This window comes from Meles meles, chromosome 1 (assembly GCF_922984935.1).
Source record: "Meles meles chromosome 1, mMelMel3.1 paternal haplotype, whole genome shotgun sequence".
In the NCBI taxonomy this organism is placed as follows: domain Eukaryota; kingdom Metazoa; phylum Chordata; class Mammalia; order Carnivora; family Mustelidae; genus Meles; species Meles meles.
Window position 1 is genome coordinate 97,977,658 of NC_060066.1, and position 16,889 is coordinate 97,994,546.

The 16,889-nt window shown below is 38.5% G+C and overlaps 1 pseudogene; it reads left to right on the forward strand.

Annotated features, from left to right (window-relative positions):
- Nucleotides 1-16,889, forward strand: part of LOC123947527 — a 137,658-nt pseudogene that overhangs the window by 72,382 nt on the left and 48,387 nt on the right.

Sequence of the window (16,889 nt, forward strand, 5' to 3'; positions counted from 1 at the left end):
AGTTCCACGGGGAGTCTACTTCTCCCTCTGACCTTCCCCCGTCTCATGCTCTCTCTCTCTCTCTCTCTCTCTCTCTCTCAAATGAATAAATAAAATCTTTTAAAAAAAATAGACAAAAGTGGTGCCTGTGTGTCTCAGTCAGAAGAGCATGCAACTCGTGATCTCAGGATCATGGATTCAAGCCCCACATGGGTGCACAGATTGCTAAAAAAAATAATAATGAACTTAAAAAATGGATAGAAGAGGGATGCCTGGGTGGCTCAGTTGGTGAAGCTTAACCTTCAGTTAAGGTCCTGGGATAGAGCCCTGTGTTGGACTCCCTGCTCGGTGGGGAGTCTGCTTCTCCCTCTCCTTCTGCCCCTTTCCCTGCTCACGCTCTCACTCTCTCACTCACTCTGTCTCTCAAATGAATAAATAAAATCTTTTTTTAAAATGGACAAAAGGGGCACCTGGGTGGCTCAGTGGGTTAAGGTCTCTGCCCTCAGCTCAGGTCATGATCTGCATCGGGCTCTCTGCTCGGCGGGGAGACTGCTTCCTCCTCCCTCTGCCTGCCTCTCTGCTTATTTGTGATCTCTCTCTGTGTCAAATAAATAAATAAATAAAAATCTTTTAAAAAAATGGACAAAAGACCTGAATAAACATTTCTCAAAAGAATAGGCAAGAAGGGTGTACCTGGTGGCTCAGTCAGTTGGGTCCTATTCTTGGTTTTGGCTAGGGTCATGATCTCAAGGTTGTGGAATGGAGTCCCATGTCAAGTTCTGTGCTGAGCATGGAGTGTGCTTGGGATTCTCTCTCTCCCTCTCCCTCCACTCTTCCCCTCTGCCCACTTGCCCATGTGCACTTTCACTCTCTCTCTCTAAAATAAATAATTTTTTAAAAGTTTTCAGGCTTCATAAGTGTAGTTCCATCTTTATTTTTTAATTTAATGTAACAATCTTTATTACCAAATTCTTATTCTCCTTGATATTGTGCTTTAATTTTTTTTTTTAGTGCATAATGATTTGGTTTTATTGTGTTATGTTAGTCACCATAAAATACATCGTTAGTTTTTGATGCAGTGTTCCAAGATTCATTGTTTATGTACAACACCCAGTGCTCCATGCAATATGTGCCCTCCTTAATACCTACCACCAGACTCACCCACCCTGCCACCTCTCTCCCCCTCTAAAACCCTCAGATTGTTTCTCAGAGTCCACAGTCTCTCATGGTTCCTCTCCCCCTCTGAATTGCCCCAATTCACTTTTCCTTTCCTTCTCCTAATAATAATTCCTTTCCTTCTCCATGTTATTCCTTATGCTCCACAAGTAAGTGAAACCATCTGATAATTGACTTTCTTTGCTTGACTTATTTCACTCAGCATAATCTCCTCCAGTTCCAACCATGTTAGTGCAAATGTTGGGCATTCATCCTTTCTGATGGCTGAGTAATATCCATTGGATATATGGACAACATCTTCTTTATCTATTCTTCTGTTGAAGGTCTCAGCTCTTTCCAGAGTTGGGAGATTATGGACATTGCTGCTATGAACATTGGAGTACATATGGCCCTTCTTTTCACTACATCTGTATCTTTGGGGTAAATACCCAGTAGTGCAAATATTGGGTCATAAAGTGGCTCTATTTTTAATTTCTTGAGACATCTCCATACTGTTTTCCAAAGTGGCTACACCAACTTGCATTCCCACCAAAGGTGTAAGAGGGTTCCCACATCCTCTCCAACATTTATTGTTTCCTGCTTTGTTAATCTTTGCCATTCTAACTGGTGTAAGGTGGTATCTCAATATGGTTTTGATTTGAATTTCCCTGATGGCCGATGATGATGAACATTTTTTCATGTGTCTGCTAGTCATTTGTATGTCTTCATTGGAGAAGTGTCTGTTCGTGTCTTCTGCCCATTTTTTGACATGATTATCTGGTTTTAGGGTGTTTAGTTTGAGAAGTTCTTTATAGATCTTGGATACCAACCCTTTCTCTGTAGTGTCATTTGCGAATATCTTCTCTCATTCCGCAGGTTGTCTCTTTGTTTTATTGACTGTTTCCTTTGCTGTGCACAAGCTTTTGATCTTGATGAAGTCCCCAAAGTTCACTTTCACTTTTATTTCCTTTACCTTTGGAGGCATGTCTTGAAAATTGCTGTGGCTGATATCGAAGAGGTTGCTGCTTATGTTCCCCCCCCACCCCGGATTTTGATGTATTCCTATCTCACGTTGAGGTCTTTTATCCATTTCGAGTTTATCTTTGTGTACTGTGTAAGAGAATGGTCGAGTTTCATTCTTCTACACATAGCTGTCCAATTTTCCCAGCACCATTTATTGAAGAGACTGTCTTTTTTCCACTGGATATTTTTTCCTGCTTTGTCGATTATTTGACTATAGAGTTGGGCTCTCTACTCTGTTCCATTGGTCTATGTGTCTGTTTTTGTGCTGGTACCATGCTGTCTTGGTGATCACAGCTTCATAATAAAGCTTGAAATCAGGCAACGTGATGCCACCAGCCCTGTTTTTATTCTTCAATATTTCCTTAGCAATTTAGGGTCTTTTCTGGTTCCATACAAATTTTAGGATTGTTTGTTCCAGCACTTTGAAAAATGCTGCTGGTATTTTGATTGGGATGGCATTGAAAGTATAGATTGCCCTGGGCAGCACAGACATATTAACAATGTTTATTCTTCTGATCCATAAGCATGGAATGTTTTTCCATCTTTTTGTGTCTTCTTCAACTTCTTTCATAAGTGTTCTGTAGTTCCTTGAACACAGATCTTTTACCTCTTTAGTTAGGTTTATTCCAAGGTATCTTATGGGTTTTGTTGCTATTGTAAATGGAATCTATTCTCTAATTATCCTTTCTACAGTTTCATTGTTAGTGTATAAGAAAGCAACTGATTTCTGTGCTAGTTCCACCTTTTAAAAAAGGCGGGGGGGGCACCTGGGTGGCTCAGGTCACGATCTCAGGGTCCTGGGATCAAGCCCTGCATTGGGCTCTCTGCTCTGTAGGGAGCCTGCTTCCTCCTCTCTTTCTGCCTGCCTCTCTACCTACTTGTTTTCTCTCTCTTTGTCAAATAAACAAACAAAAAAAAAAATCTTTAAAAAAAGGAAGAAGAAGGAGAAGAAGAAGAAGAAGCAGAAGAAGAAGAAGAAGAAGGAGAAGGAGAAGGAGAAGGAGAAGAAGGAGAAGAAGGGGGCACCTGGGTGGCTCAGTCATTAAGCATCTGTCTTTGGCTCAGGTCATGATCCCAGGGTGCTGGGATCAAGCCCCGAATCAGGCACCCTGCTCAGCAGGAAGCCTGCTTCTCCCTCTCCCACCCCCTCAGTTTGTGTTCTCTCTCACACTGTCTCTCTGTCAAATAAATAAACAAAATCTTTTTAAAAAGAAGAAGAAGAAGTCTAGCTAAGAGGGATATGAAAAGGTGTTCAATATCACCGATCATCAGGGAAATGTAAATCTAGACCACAGTATTACTTCACACATGTTAGACTAACTATTCTCAAAAAGACAAGAGCTAACAAATGTTGCTGAGGCTGTGGAGAAAGGGGAAACCACTGTTGGTAGGAATTTAACTTGGGACACTACTTATGGAAAACACTACAAAGTTTTCTCAAAAAAATTAAAAATGAAACCACCATATGATCCAGCAATCCTACCTCTGGGGATATAGCCAAAGGAAATAAAATCAGTATCTCAAAGGAATGTCTGTACTCTCATTTCATTGCAATGCACTCATTGCAAAAGCTTTAGTCACAATAACCAAAATATGGGAAGAATCTAAATGTTCATCAGCAATGAATGGATAAAGAGAATGTGGTAGATACCACATCATAGGCAAAAAAAAAGCATGTACATGCTATATATATGTGTGTGTGTGTATATATATACACACACACCACATCTATACATATGTGTGTGTGTGTGTGTGTGTATATTGTGTGTGTGTGGAATATTATTCAGCATTTACAAAGAAGGAAATCCTATCATTTGCGATAAGATGGGTAAAGAAAGAAGACATTATGCTAAGTGAAATAAGCCAGACACAGACAGACAAATATTGCATGATCCCACTTATGTGTGAAATCTGAAATAGTCAAATTCATAGAAGCAGAGAGGAGAATGGAGGTTTCCAAGGCTAAAGGGTGGGAGAAATGAAGAGATGTTGGTTATATGGTACAAAGTTATGTAAGGTGAATAAGATCTGGAGATCTAACGTACAGTGATGTGATTATAATTAATAATACTGTACTGTATCCTTGATATTTGCTAAGAAGGTATATCTTAAGTGTAGTTACCACACATGCACAGAAAAAAGTAAGTGAGGTGACAGATATGTTAAGTACTTGATTGTGGTAATTATTTCACAATTCATACATCTATGAAAACATCAAGTTGTATATCTTAAATATATACAGTTTTTATATGTGAACTAATCCTCAATAAAGTTGGGGGAGGAAAAGAAAGGAAACTCAACTCTGACTGAGCACCAGGTCCTTTCCACACATCACCTCACTCAGTCCTTTCCACCAATTACATCCAGCTGGTATTATTAGCCCATGTTAACATTTGAGGAAATCACAACAGCAAGAAGGAAAGTAGCTAGCTCAGGGGCATAGAGCAACTTTTACTAACAAAAGTCTTTTTAATACAGTTACTTGAATTTAATCCCCGATAACTTAAATATTTTACCTTTGGAAAATGCTGTAAAATACCATAGGTGTTGGGGCACCTAGATGGCTTAGTTGGTTAGGTTTCCTACTCTTGATCCCAGCTGGGGTCTTGATTGCAGGATTGTGAGTTCAGCCCCAAGTTGGGCTCCATGAGTGTGGGGCCCACTTTAAAAAAAAAAAATTAGGTGTTGATACCAAACAAAACAAAACAAAACAACAACAACAACAAAACCCTACCCCAATGAGAATTAAATCAAAAGAAACCAAGGATAAATGCTTTTTCTTGAAAGAGGAAAACAAGAAATATATATAATTTTATTTGTTAGTTATGCTTCAATTTAAAAACTTAAAAATTTTTTTAAAGAAGAAAACAATTGAAAGCAGGGACTCAAAGAAATATTTCTGTATCCATGTTCATAGCAGCATTATTCAGAATAGCTGAAAGGTGGAAATAAGCTGAATACCTAAATAAAGTATGGTATAGGGGCACTGGGTGGCTCCAAAGTTTGAGCATCTGACTGTTGGTTTCAGCTCAGGTCATGATCTCAGGGGCCTGGGATCGAGGCACACGTTGGGCTCCACTCTCAGTGGGGAGTCTGCTTGAGATTTCTCTCCCTCTCTCACTGCCCCTCCCCCCACTCTCTCTCTCTCTCTAAAATAAATAAATAAATAAATAAAACATGGTTGATACATACAAAGGAATATCATTCAGCTTCAAAAGGAAGGAAACTCTGACACAGGGTACAACATGGATGAACCTTTATGAACATTATGCCAAGTAAAATAGGCCAGTTAGAAAAAGACAAATACTGTATGGTTGCACTTATATGAGGTACCTAGAGTATGGAATTCATAAAGACAGAAAGCAGAGGGTAGTTACCAGGAGCTGGGGTGAGGAATGGGGAGTTGTTGCTTAGTGGCTGTAGAGTTTCATACAGGACAGACAAAGAAGTTCTGGAGATGGGTGGTGCTGATGATGGCATAATGATGTGAACGTACTTAATGCTACTGAAAAATGGCTAAAATGGTAAATTATAGGTATGTCTATTTTACCACAATTACAAGAATAAAAAGAGGAAAATAATAATTAGTTTATGTTACATTTCTATTTACTTTGCTTATTAGGAGCTCTAATCACTTTCATATGCTCTTTTTAACCTTTATATTTTCATCAAAAATCAAAATGGAACACTTACTAAGATCAAATTCACTTCCAACTTTTGCAGAAAAATTACAAAACAACTTCCTCTTCTACTTTCAGTGATCTTAAAGGTACTAAATACCCCAAATAATTTGAATAGAGGAAACAATCAACAAAAACTCTCAAAATGGTAAACTTGACTACAATTGATGGGGACCAACACTTTGAAAATACCTTGTATTCTAATGTAAAATGATCAGGAAAAAGGAATAGAGAATTAAAACTCAAGAGAGAGAGCTCTAATCCGTGTATCAAGAAAAACACAATACTTAGAAAATTGTCAAGTATACAATCTTCACAAAATCTTAATTATAAACTAAAGTTGAATTGAATAAAAAAAATGATTGCCTGCCATTCTCATTTAATATTTGAAAATAATTCCACCAAGATTTGATATCAGTTTATCTGGTGTTTTAATTATCTGCTATGCATAACAAAACACCCCAAAACTTAGAAACTTAAAATAATAACCACTTACTTGCTCGTGATTGCACAACCTGAGCTGGGCGGGGTGGTTCTTTGCTGGTCTTGCCTAGGCTGTGCCCTGTGGATACATTTGCCAAGCATGTTGTCTAGAGTGTGGGCTCAGCTGGGCCATGGAACAGTTGAACTTCTCTTTTTACACAGTTTGAGGACCACTCCCTTTCCATGTGGCCTCTTTACAGTGTCTTCCCAATAGCCAGACTGGACTTCCATAAGAACTTCCAAGATATAAACTGTTAGTCCTTCTTCATGCCTGGACTTACAGTCCCAGAACACAGCTTCCACTGTTATATGTTGGTCAAAGCAGTCACTTGACCAGCCCAGATTCAAGGTGATGAAAAAGAGAAACCATCTCTTGATGGGGAGGGACAAGGTTATATTGAACAAGAGCCTCTGGGCTGGGAGATACTGCTACAAGTGTCTTTGGACATGGGACCTGCCACATCTGGCATAGGATTTGCGAAGTGCTTGACCAGCTACTGAAATATGCTAAAGGATATTAAGGCTCCTGTACAATCCCTCAAAAAAAAAAAAAAAAAACACACCAAAAGTCTTACATGAAACATGTCTTTTACCTCAAGGAAATGGAAAAAAATATCTGCCTCATTATGTAGTTAGAAGATAAAATGAGCAAAGAAGGAACAAATATAAAGGCATTAGTTTATTCAGTGAGCATTTTTTGGAATACTTAATGTGATCTCTATTTTTAATTGAAATATAGTTGACACACGATGTTACATTAGTTTCAGGTGTAAACATAGTGATTCAACTTCTCAACTTCTCTATACATTATGCTATGCTCACAAGAGCAGCTGCCATCTGTCACCATCTGTCACCATACAACACTATTACAATATCCTTGACTACATTCCCTACCCTGTGCCTTTTATCTCCATGATTTATTATTCGTTCCATAAATGGAAGCTTATATTTTTCACTCCCCTTCACTCATTTTGCCCAACTCCTCACCCCCTGCCTCTGGAAACCATAGTTTGTTCTCTGTTTTTATGGGTCTGTTTCTGCATTTTGTTTTTGTTTGTTTTGCTTTTTAGATTCCACATATAAGTAAAATAATGTGATATTTGCCTTTCTCTGACTTATTTCACTTAGTATAATATCCTCTAGGTCCATCCATGTTGTTACAAATGGTAAGAACTCATCCTTTTTTTATGGCTGAGTAATCATTCTTGTGTGTGTGTATACCACACCTTCTTTATCCACTCATTTATTAATGGACACTTGGACTGCTTCTGCCATAAACATAGGGGTTATGTATCTTTTCTAGCTAGTCTTTGGGTAAATACCCACTGTAGAATTACTGGATCATACGGTATTTCTAGTTTTAATTTCTTAAGGAAACTTCCTACTGTTTTTCACAGTGGTTGTACAAATTTATATTCCCACCAACAGTGCACAAGAGTTCCTTTTTCTCCACATCCTCACCAACACTTTCTATTTCTTGTCTTTTTTATTCTGACCATTCTGACAGGTGTAAGGTGATATCTTAGTGTGTGTGTGTGTGTGTGTGTGTGTGTGTGTGTGTGTGTGTGTAAGTAGGCTCCATGCCCAGCGTGGGGTTTGAACTCACAACCCCCAGATCAAGAGTCATATGCTGTATTGACTGAGCTAGTCAGGCACCCCTCATTGTGGTTTTGATTTGCATTTCCCTGGAATATATTGGGCATCTATATTTTCTTTTCTTTTTTTTAAAAGATTTTATTTATTTATCTGACAGACAGAGATCACAAATAGGCAGAGAGAGAGGAGGAAGCAGGTTCCCTGCTGAGCAGAGAGCCCGATGCGGGGCTCGATCCCCGGACCCTGGGATCATGATCTGAGCCGAAGGCAGAGGCTTAACCCACTGAGCCACCCAGGCACCCCTGGGCATCTATCTTTTCATGTGTCTGTTGGCCATTCGTATGTCTTCTTTGAAAAAAATGTCTATTTAGGTCTTCTGCCCATTTTTAAATTGGATTATTTGAGGGTTTTGGTGTTGAGTTGTGTAAATTCTTTACATATTTTGAGTACTAACTTCTTATCAGATTTATCATTTGCAATATCTTCTCCCATTCAGTAGGTTACCTTTTTGTTTTGTTGATGATTTCCTTCACCGTACAAAAGTTTTTTATTTTGATGTAATCCCAATAGTTTATTTTTGCTTTTGTTTCCCTTGCCTGAGAAAACATATCTAGAAAAATGTTGCTAAGGCTGATGATGTCAAAGAAATTACTGCCTATGTTTTCTTCTAAGATTTTATAATCTCAGGCCTCGCATTTAGGTCTTTGATGTGCTTCTCTTATACTACTAAATAAAGTATAATTTTTCAAAGGTAGCCTTAAAGCCCTGACTCCTACTTCTTTTCTAACTATGACAACTGTAATTTTTTAAAAAGAAGTAATGAGCACACAGGAATCACAAAAGTAGCTATCATTTTGGGAAAGACTCTCTCAAGGTAATGCTTACTCCCCAATATAGTTATTAATAGGTTGGGGAAGCCTTAGTTACCTAGATCATCAGAACATATTTTAGAAACATTTTATATGTAGAGAGAGTGCATATATATATATAGAATATATATATAATATATATTATAAATATTTTTATATTTATATTTAGAACATATTTCAGAAACATTTTGTATATTTTTTTATTTCCAGTTTTATCAAATCAAGCTTCCTTGGATGAGTATGCTCCTTTACTAAGATTTGAAGCTGTGATTTGGTCTCCAGAACTCCCAGCATCTTTGTACAATAGGACTGGACAGCATTCCTCAGGCATCCACACCTACACCCAAGAATACATAATCCCACCAAAACCCTAATATTTAAAGCCAGTGAAACTCTTATAGGGTGACTTCCAATACTACTCAAGTCTGGGTGGAAAAACACCAAGCTTTTCTCAAATAACTGCACAATTGTCTTGGGTCCAAAATGGAAACTGCTTTCTCCCTCTTCCTGCCTTTGCCTCCCACCAAGGCTGCTGCATGGATCTCTGCTGATGCAGACTTTCCCCTCCTTTGGGTGGGATGCTTCCTCACACATTCAGTAAGAGGAAGAGGTGGACAGAAAGTGGAGGCGGCCACTGAGCAGCGGGGCCCCTCCAGGCGGGAGACTCTGTGAGCTGAAGCCAGAAGTCCCTGGAGGGAGGAGTGAGCAGGGGGAAAAGAATGGAGGGGGGCCTGTGAGGCCTGAGCAGATAAGAATCTTGCATTCTCCCTCCTTTTCCTTGTTCCTCAGTGCTGGCCGCTGGGCTCGCCCACCCTGTGCCTTTTAACTGTCAGGGAGCCAATGCCAAGCGCTGGGCCAAGTCATCGTCGATGACATGTGAGTTGTGTGTGTTCCAAATTGGCCTTCCTGCCTTTCTGCAAGAAAAACAAACTTGAGCTGGACCCCAACAAACATGACAGGAAAAATAACAACTCTTGTCGAGGGCTGATACTGAAAACGGCTGGTCTCTCCACCCCCAAGCCCGCCCTTGCTGCTTGAGGGGCAGACAGCAGTGGGTCCCCATCTCTAGCTATGAGGGAGGGGTCGGGAATTCTGAAGCTCATGAGCCTCCATGGCTAGTGTGTAGAGGCCACCAGGTTGTTCCTTTTGAGGTCGCCTGGGCAGGGCGCTGTGAGAAGCCCTTTCCAGATCCCACAGGGACATAACAAGGCATAAACACTAGAACTGACCCCTCCTACGGAGAGGTCAGTAAATTACTCCAGGTAGCACAGCGATTAAATAACAAAACCACATTCATTCTCAACAGTATTCACTCTATATAGTTTCTATTTTTATTTTGACTACTTTAGAAAAATGAGAATTCAGAATGTATTCTATTGTTGGGCCCTTTCCCTAGATAATATGCTACAAGTCATTAATGAAAACTACTGACCATATATACATATGTACATATATGTACATATATAAATAATATACATATATGTACATATATAAATAAAATAACATTTCATATATGTGTGTGTACACAAGTCATATGTGTATGTACATATGTGTATATATACATATGTGTACATGTGTATATATGGTCAGTAGTTTTCATTAATGACACGTGTATACATATACACACACATATATATGAAATGGTATTTTATTTTGAATATAGATACATATATATGAAATAGTATATATATACATATATATGAAATAGTATTTTTATTTTGAATAATGCTCCTTCATCCAAGTTGTAAGCCCTCCACAGCCAGAATTTGTTCCATTTTTCATTGGTATTTTCCACATGACTGGACATGGTACACTTACAAAAGTGTTCAATTAAATAGTGAGTTGAACTAAACTGAAAACAACTTTTTCTAAACTCAAACAACAATACTTACATATACCCAAAAGAACTGAAAGCAGGAACTTGATCAGATATTCATACACCTATGTTCACAGTAGCATTATTCACCATAACCAAAGGTGGAAGCAATCCAAACGTCTGTGGATGGATGAATGGATAAACAAAATGTGCACACACATAATGGAATATTATTCAGCCTTTAAGAGGAAGGAAATTCTGACACAGGCTGCAACATGGCTGAACCTTGAGGACTTTGTGCTAAGTGAAAGATTTTTTTATTTTGGACTACCTTCGTAACAATGTGGATGGAGCTAGAGTGTACTACAGTAAGTGAAATAAGTCAATCAGAGAAAGACAAATACCTACCATATGATTTCATTCATGTGGAATTTAAGAAAGAAAACAAGTCAATATATGGGAAAAAGTAAAAGAAAAAAAAGAGAGAGGGAAACAAACCATAAGAGACTCTTAATGATAAAAAACAAACTGAGGGTTGACAGAGGGACATGGATGGGGGATGGGCTAGAAGGGTGATGGGTATTAAGGAGGGCACTTGTTTGCTGAGCACTGAGGAATGTATGGAAGTGATGAATTACTGAATTCTACTCCTGAAACCAATACTGACTGTATATTAATTAACTAGAATTTAAATAAAATTTTGAAGAAAAAATAAAAATAAAAAATAAGAATTTCTACTTATCAAAAGACACCAACCAGTGAATGAAAATATAAGCCAGAGAGTAGAAGATACTTACCACATATATAAACAATAGAATGTAAGAATTCCAAATCAGTAAGAAAAATAAAGATAACTTGATAGGAAAATAGGCTAGGTATGCTATAGGCACTTATGAATCAGATGGCCAATTAGATGAAAATGTACTCAATCTCAAAGTAATTAAGGAAGTATAAATTAAAATGATAATGGTTTAAATTAAAGAGACTGACAATATCAATTTTTTGTTCAAGATATAGACAAAGGGAGGCGAACCATAAGAGACTATGGACTCTGAAAAACAACCTGAGGGTTTTGAAGGGTCAGGGGTGGGAGGTTGGGGCAACCTGAGGGTTTTGAAGGGTCAAGGGTGGGAGGTTGGGGGAACAGGTAATGGGGAGGGCACGTTTTGCATGGAGCACTGGGTGTTGTGCAAAAAGAATGAATACTGTTACGCTGAAAAAATAAATAAAATGGAAAAAAAAATTAAAAAAAAGAAAAAAAAAGATATAGACAAAGCGAATATTCAAATACTATTGGTGGGAGTGTAAATTGGCACAACATTTTAGAGAACAACTTAGCAGTCTGTCACAGTGATTCTAAAATGTTTTGCTCTTGGGAACCCTTTACACTCTTAAGAATTTTTAACAACTCAAAACAATATTTTTTATGTGGTGTATTAATTCACTAGAGCTGCCATAACAAAATACCACAGACTGGTGGGCTTAAACAACAGAAATTTGTTTTCTCACAGTTCTGGAGGCTGGAAGTCCAAGACCAAGGTGTCAGCAGGTTTGGTTCTTTGACGCTTGACTTGTAGATGATCACCTGTCACTGTGTCCTCACATGTCTTTCCTTTTTCACATGTGCCCCTGGTGGCTTGGGTCCAAATTTCTTCTGAGAAGGACACCAGTCATGTTGGATTAGGATTTAGCCTAATGGCTTCATTTTATCTTGATCACCTCTTTAAAGGTTCTGTCTCCAAATACAGTCAGATCCTGATATAGTGGGTGTTAGGACTTCAGCATAATCATTTTGAGGGGACACAATTCAGCCCATAACATGGGGTTAGACCAATTCCTATTTGCCATATTAGAAATTAAAACAGAGATGTTTCTAAGTATTCATTAATTAAGGATCTCTTCCAAGCTCATGTGGCTGTTGTCAACATTCAGTTTCTTGTGGGGCTACAAGGACTCAGCTTCAGTTTTACTGGCTGTTGGTCAGAGGCCATCCTCAGCTCCCAGAAGACGCCTACAATTCCTAGCCTTGTGGGGCTCCCCAACATGGCTGCTTATTCTGCATGGGAATAACACTAGGGGAGAGAGATTGCAGCAGTCTTAGGCATTCAATGTAATCATGTATATAGTCATGTAATCAGGTATATAATCATGTGCATTCCTTCACCTTGCCACATTCTATTGGTTAAAAGCAAGCCATGGGTCCCTCCCACACTTGAGATGAGGGATTATACAAAGGCTTGAATACCAGGAGAGGAAGATCTCGGAGGCCACCTTCAGCATCTGTCCTCCACATATAACAGGAAACTGTTTTGGTTTTTGTTTTTGAAGACTTATTTGACAGAAAGAGACAGGGGGAGAAGGAATACAAGCAGGAGGAGTGGGAGAGGGAAAGGGAGAAGTAGGGTTCCCACTGAGCAGGGAGTCTGATGTGGGACTCCATTCCAGGACCTTGGGATCATGACCTGAGCTGAAGGCAGATGCTTAACGACTGACCCACCCAAGTGCCTCAACAGCAAGCTGTTTTGATTGAAGTTAATGAAGAAAAATCCAACCATGGACATGCAGTTAAACAAGTTAAGATTATTTTCTTAGTTCTTTCTGATAATTGGGGTATTCTTCTTTGATACTACACCAAAACTCAGAAAGTGGTAGTTTCTTAAAGGTTATTAACGTTAACCTTCAAAATAAAACTGTCAGTTCTTTTACCAGCAAAAATGGGTTTATTCAGGAATAGCAGGGAAGTAGATATAAGGACAAGCAAGCTATGGCAAAAACCATAAGCAAGTCCAGAAAACAAAGGAGGGGAAAGCTCTTTTACAGAGTAAAGGTTTGGGAGGGGGAGTGATTATAAACAAAAAGTCCACTGTAAACTGGGGACTGGAATTGTAGCTTCTCCTTGACTAGGTCCTGGCAGTCTCTCATTGGCTGGGCTGTTGGTGGAGGAGAGAGTCTTCTTTCTCCTGCCTGCGTGGGGTCGGTGGGGGTAAACCATAGGCTTCTTCCTTTTGAGAAGGCAGGGGAGTCTCTTCCTGTTGGGGTCTGCAATGGACTATGTGTGGTAGGTCATGATATCTCCCCCATCTACCCCCAGTTCTATTCTAAATGAAGTTTCCTTTATTCAGTTTTACAGTTGCAATGTGGAATCTGAAATCATATCAATGAAAACATTTGTACTGTTACATTAAAATCCACTCCCCTGGTTTGCACTTTGATGAATTGTTTAACTGTACATGACTGTGTAATACCATACATCAGTCATTAGAAAATTTTTGGCTGACTTAATACTGATCTTCCAAATATTAAGACATCCTATGTTGTGTATAAAAAAATCACATTTGTTATAATCATTGCAGGATCCCACCTAAAAAAAGTCTTTAATCACTGGAAACTGACTAAACTCACAGTGATGGACACAAGTTTCCAAAATTTTAACAAACTCTTCTTCAGAAGAACCACCATACTTTGGTAAACAGTTTTCTGTATAATGCTCATTTCATCACACAGAATGTTAAAAAGATATGTACTCAAGGACTGAGATTTAATCAAATTAATAGTTTTTACTGCTTCCTCACAGACCTCTTTTTTTTTTAATTTGAGAGAGAGAGAGAGAGAGAACATGTGAGCAGGAATGGGGAGCAGAGGGAGAGGGAGAAGCAGGCTCCCTGATCAGCAGGAAGCCCCAAACAGGGTTCAATCCCAGGACCCTAAGAACATGACCCCAGCTAAAGGCAGACACTTAACCAACTGAGCCACTCAGGTGTCCCCTTACAGACATTCTTAAATGAAACTGACATTTTTTTTTCTGCTAGTGTATAGCAGTAAAGTGGTGGACAGTGATTGCCACTAAAATTTGATGTTATTGCCTTGAGCCGGGCTAAGTAACTAGTACTTTTACCATCCTTGACTTTTGTAACATTAGTGCAAATTTCATCACCATGAAAAACAGCAAATAGTATTATTATGAAAATAGTTTTTAAATCACAGACTCCCTGAAAGTGCTTCAGGGGCTTCCAGGATCTATGGGCCATTCTTTGAGAACCACCAATCAACCCAATTTGAGCAAAACCTTTGACCCACCTAGTATATTCCTAGGTATTCACTCAGCAAATGCACCTTGATCCAAGAAAGGTGCATCCAAAAATATGCAAAATGTTTATAGAAGTACCATTCACAATAGTCAAAACTGGAAACAATTTAAATGTAAATTTAATAGCATAGATAAATAAACTGTGGAATATCTATACAAAGGAACTCTGTAAAACAATGAAAATGAATCAGTGTTCCAGGGCTATATATAAAAATGTGGATAAACTAAAAAGCATAATATTGAGAGAAAAAAATTCAGTCACACAAGAATAGGTAATGCATGATTCCATGAACATAAAGTTTTCAAAATAACAAAATTAACCTAAAAGGCATTGCAAAGATAAAAATGAAAGTTCAAAATCTTAGTAGAATATACAGGAGAAAAAAAATTAAAAAAGAATATACAGGAGAATTCTTTTGGCTCTTGAGATTGTTACAGAATCCTTAATACACAAAGCTAACTTAATGAAAAAATATAATAACTTTAACTATATTAAAATTCAAACTTGTATCAAAATGTATCTTAGAATAAAAAGATACATGCACCAGAAAGAATTAATATCAGTAGTACATTAATAATTCCTACCAATGAAAAAAAAAGATATAACCTGATAGATAAATAGGCAAGAGACAGAAATGTGTATTTCACAGAAGAGAAAATATATTTGACAAATAAACATACAAAAAGACGCTCACTGTCATGGAGATAAGGGAAATACAAATCAAGACCATGATACAACATCATTATAAATCCATTTGCTTAGCAAAAAAATAAAATAAATAATTAAATTGATATTTATTTATTTATTTTAGAGAGCGAGAAAGAGGGAGAGCGCATGAATCTGAAGCAGACTCTCTGCTGAGCATGGCACGGTGTCCGTGCCATGACCCTGAGATCATGACCTGAGCCGAGACCAAGAGTTGGATAGTTAACTGACTGAGCCACACGGGTGCCTCCATTTAGCAAAAATTTTAAAGGTGTAGCAATAACAAGTGTTGGAGAATGAATCCACTGGATTTCTTATCTGTTGCTCAAAAGAGTGCACATTCGAGTGGACACACTGGAAAACGGTCTCATATTGTCTTTAGAAGCTGACATTCACATATGTGGATATATGTCAGGGACAGATTCACCCAGGTCTATCAGAGCAGAAATGTTCACAATAGCAGAAACTTGGAAATAACCCAGATGTCCATCAGAGAGAGAATGCATGAAAAATAATATAGTATAGTACCACATAGGAATACTACACAGAAGCCCAAACAAATGAACTACAACAGGAGACCCCAACAGGGAAGAATCTCAGCAATCTAATAATATGTAGAGAAAATAAGCTTCCAGGACTTACATAAAGCTTGATACCCTTTTTTTTTAACCTTTTTTAAAAGTTAATGAAAAATAAGATTAAAAGATACATTTTTAGGAATTATGTGAATACAATGAAAAGGTAAGGGAATGATGAACTCGGAATTCAGGATTCTTATGGCAGAGGGAAGAGAGGCCGAAGAAGGTGGCACCCACTGTCGGATGTCAGCTGCTTCCAAAATCCCAGCTGCTGCGTTGGTGGGTTCATAGAAGCTTGACATATCATTATCCATAAATAAATAGGTGATGCTTGGGCAAAATTCAAGACTGAACAATGAACAAGAATTATGAATAATCCATATCTGTGACCCTGGTGTCAATCCTTCATTAAAAATAATTTAAGGGGTGCCTGGACGGTTCGGTTGCTTGAGTATCTGACTCTTGGTTTCGGCTCAGTTCATGATCTCAGAGTTGTGAGACTGAGCCTTGAGTTGGGCTCTGTGCCAGGTGTGCAGCCCTGCTTAAGATTCTCTCCTTCTCTGTCTACACACCCCCTCACTCACACTCTCTCTCTGTCTCTCAACAAGACATTTTAGGTGTAAGAAATGTAATACTTTTACTTTTGTGTGTTTACACACAGAAACATACAATTGATGAAAAGTACAATGGATACAAATGAGGATCAAACTGGATTTGAAGATAAAATTGGGGAACTTCCTCAGGAAGAAAAAAAAAAAGAAGGATCCAGAAAGAGAAGATACATTTGAAATTAAGAATTATTGGGGCCCCTGTGTGGCTCAGTCAGCTCAGTCTCCCCTGGGATTGAGCCCCACATTAGGCTCCTTGCTCAGCAGGAAGCCTGCTTCCCTCTCTTCCACTCCCACTCCTTGAATTCC